Source organism: Elephantulus edwardii, unplaced genomic scaffold, assembly GCF_000299155.1.
Source record: "Elephantulus edwardii isolate Elephantulus edwardi_28Jun2011 unplaced genomic scaffold, EleEdw1.0 scaffold00052, whole genome shotgun sequence".
NCBI classification, from domain to species: domain Eukaryota; kingdom Metazoa; phylum Chordata; class Mammalia; order Macroscelidea; family Macroscelididae; genus Elephantulus; species Elephantulus edwardii.
In genome coordinates this window covers 1,090,156-1,094,105 of record NW_006399802.1, presented here as the reverse complement: position 1 = coordinate 1,094,105, position 3,950 = coordinate 1,090,156, and the positions used below count along the sequence as shown (strand labels likewise).

The 3,950-nt window shown below is 38.2% G+C and overlaps 1 protein-coding gene and 1 pseudogene across 1 annotated transcript in view; one reads left to right on the top strand and one right to left on the bottom strand.

Moving 5' to 3' along the window:
* Positions 1-3,950, top strand: part of RNF38 (ring finger protein 38) — a 61,987-nt gene that overhangs the window by 26,604 nt on the left and 31,433 nt on the right. The gene's annotated exons all lie outside the window — the stretch shown is intronic.
* Positions 3,156-3,732, bottom strand: LOC102843109 (annotated as a pseudogene).

The window sequence follows — 3,950 nt, the reverse complement described above, 5'->3', positions numbered from 1 at the left end:
GGATGCTTTTGAGCTGTGGTGCTGGAGAAGGGTACTGAATGTACCATGGACTGCCAGGAAAACAAACAGATTCATCTTGGAGAGGATTAAACTAGGTTTTTCTTTTTTGCCCCAGATGAGGACTCTGCAGACCTCAAGATTTCTATCAATAGAGTACTTGTATCTTTTTTTTTCCCTAGTTGTATCTTTTTTAAATTTATATTTTACTGAAAGATTATAGAGAACTTAGATTTCCATTAATTGTTGCAGGGTAGTTGTATCTTAGATGGCCCTCTGTATAATAAACATTTGTGATATTTTATTTGGGTCCTTTTACTCAGAACCCCCTGACTTTCTTGTTTTATCTATGATTCTCAATCCAGGTTTTATTCTTTTCTGGGAATCATCTAGATTCTGGACAACTCATGCTAGTTTGTTGTTAAGTGCCGTCGAGTTGCAGGTGTCTCTCATCCTCTCTCCAGGCACATAGGGTTTCCGGAGGCAAGTTATTACAGAAGTAGATGCCAATCTTCCTTCCAAGCTTGTTTTAATCGGGGAGCTCCACCCCACTCTCTGTCCGCATTGGGTAACCAGCCATTAACACTTTTGACACACATCAGTGTCACAGTGTTCAGCCTCACAGCAACCACAAAGTGACTGTGGTACGGCAACTTGTACACCAGGGCTATATGACCTAGAGGAATGTCTGAACAAAAACAATGAAAGACAGGCCCGAGGGCCACAGATTAAAAAAGTCATCCACCTTCGGCTTGATAGCATCGCCTTCTGTCCTTCATGTTAGTTTACTGATTAAATATAAATCAAACCTCCAGTCTATCTCTCAGTTTAATCACACATCTTCTGAGTTCTCATCATTATTATCCTTTTTCCTTTAGTATTTGCATTCCTGTACCCCTTGAATCCATGACTCTTACTGACCAGTCACGAAATCTTCATGTCCCTTACTTGCTGTTAGCCGCTGTTGAGCCAGCCCCTGATTCTTGGCAGTCCCACGCTCAGTATAAAGAAATGCTGTCCAGTCCTGCACCATCCTGTTTTCACCCAGTCTTTTCAGGTTTCATTGTATCTTTCCTATTCCTTTACTCTCATATATCCACTAACTTCTGCTTTATTAGAGATTTTCTTCCTTCCCCTTTTTCTGCCCCCTTCTGCCTTTCCCCATTTATACACATCTTGCTCAGTTATTCTTTTTTTAAATAATGCTCTTAAGCAGTCTTGTAGTAAGTGCAGCCAGAGTGTTTCTTGGAGGCAAAGATGATGAAGTTTCATCTCAAATAACTTCAGGCATGTTGCTAGATTATTCTTTTGCTTATTTGAGGTCTCTTTCCTTTCCAAATAAAACTGCTAATTGCCTTTTCTGTCTGAAGAATGAGTTACTTATCTGTATTGGAATTGCTTTGAACATGTAGATTGCTTTTTGTAGGATTATAATTTTCACAATGTTGAGTCTTCGTATCCATAAACTGGGAATATTTTTCCAATTTTTTAGATGTCTGATAGGTAGTAATAGTATTGTGAAGCTTTCCTTATAAAGGTCTCGTGTGTCTGTTGTTGAGTACCATCAAGTCAGAACTGACCCATAGCTGACCCTCTTGTGGGTTTTCAGGGGCAGTAAATCATATGGGAGCAGATTGCCCATCTTCAGAGCAGCTGTTGGATTCAAACTGTATACGTTTGAATTGATAGTGCAACTTTCTACCATTGAGCCACCAGAGATCCATTAGTCCCAAGTATTTCATCCTGTGATTGGCTATTATAAATGATATTGCTTTCTTGGTTTCCTTTTCTGTGCTTTCTTTGTTGCTGTAGAGAAATTTCACTGATTCTTGTATATTGATCTCATATCCTGCCACTCTACTAAATTGGTCTACTAGACCTAACTGGGTGGGTTGTTGTTGAGTCTTTACAGAATTTTGTGTACACTATCATATCATCTGTGTATAGTGACAGTTTTAACATCTCTTTGCCAATTTGGATGCCTATTTCTTCTAGTCTTATAGCCTTAGCAAGTATTTCCAATACAATTAGGAATAGGAATGATAGTGGGAATCCTTGCCTGGTCCTTATTTGCGAGGAGAAAGCCTTTAGTTGACTGTTTATCCATTTAGAATGATGTTGACTCTTGATTTTGTGCATACACTTTTAACTATGTTGAGGAAGTTCCCTTCTCTTCCTGTTGAGTGTTTTAATCAGGCAAGAGGGTTGGATTTTTTCCAAGGCCTTTTTCTGTATTAATTTATAGGATCATGGGGTTCTTGTTCTTTACTCTGTTAATGTGGTAAATTATGTTGATTGTTTCTTATGTTGAACCATCCTTGCATACCTTTTATGAATTCTATTTCGATATGATGAATTGTTTTTTTTAATACACTGTTGGATTCTATTGGCTAGGCTTTTTTTTAAAGTGATAAAATATACTTTTATTTATTTTGTTGAGTCAGAAGGACATAAAAAAAAATTATTGCTAAAGTAGATACCAGGCAAACAGATAAGTGCTTCATAAGTCCAGTTACCTTGGAGTTTATTTAAACTAAGAGAAAAAGGTCAGAATGTTTTCATGCAATACATACTTGGATTTTAAAATAACAGTTATGACAAATAGCAGAAAGAATTAAGGAATGCTATACTTGTGATCCATACAAAACATCAACATTTGGAGTTGTACATAATTAAAGAAATATCTCAAACACTTTCAAAATACTGTAGTAGCCAGTATATAAGAGGCATGCCTGGGGAGCTCTGGTGGCTTAGTGGCAGGAAACTGTACTGCAATCCCAGAAGTGCACGGTTCGAATCCACCAGATGCTCTGCTGAAGTAGGAGGAACAGTCGCCTCCTGTACCAGTCAGATCCAATTTGACGGTACACCCATAAAAAAAAAAAAAGAGGCATGCCTTAGGTGGGCATAGGAATGCAGTTTAGAAAAGAAGAAAAAAAAATCACATGGAAACTATTCAGTTTCTTTAAAATCACTGAGCAAGAAAAGCAACATTGATCTTCACATACTGATTTTACACAATTTCTATACAGTACCTTGACTTAAGTCCAAGAGCAAAAGTTAAAACTCTCCTCCTCTATTTTTGGTAAACAACTGCCTGGTAAACTTGGATGATTTCCCCCCCCTGGATTTTACCTGGGAGTAGCCTTTTACATTTTTTATTTAAAAGAGGGCAGGCTTGGCACTTTTATACTGATGTCACCAATGTTAATATTTCTTGGGATCTCAGGAAGATTCATATTCTTTACAGCTGATACAGCATGGGCTGGAGCTCCTGCTAAGCCAGCCTCGGATTTCTCCAGTTTATTTTATGCATCAGTTTGTGTAACGATCTCATTCATATTGGTCTCTAATACCATTCCCCCCATCACCATTTCTGCAAGAATATTGTGATGTCTACATGGAAAATTAAATCTAGTTCACAGACATTTTCAGAACTTGTCTAACATTTCCACAAATACTTGAATTAGATCTAAAATGCCAAGTTCACTTTCTGAAGAATCCACACAGAAGACAAAATATAATGTTGCATAATGTCCATAAATCAGTTTGTTGTCAGATCCTCCTGTTAACAATCCTCCTTCTAGGAAATTACAAACATTTTCATCTCTTTTCGATACCAAATGGAATGTTTCCCTGATGGATTTGTTGTTGTGTATCTTCACTGTAAGGCTGGTAGAACTTGGAGAGCTGCGGCTTCCCGTGGTTGTTGAAAATGAGGATCGCCTTGATCATGGCTGGGCCGGGCCGACCGGGTGGGCGCTGGGGATGTAAGCCTCGCCTCAGCATCTTGCCAGTGATCCTTCCCCCTTGGCCAGGCTTTTGTTAAGGACTTTTGCATCTGTGTTTATGAGAGATAACGGTCTGTAGTTTTCTTTTTTGGGTAATGTATTTGCCTGGTTTTGGTAGGGAATCTTTTTTTTCAATTTTTTTAAACATTTTACATTAATTGG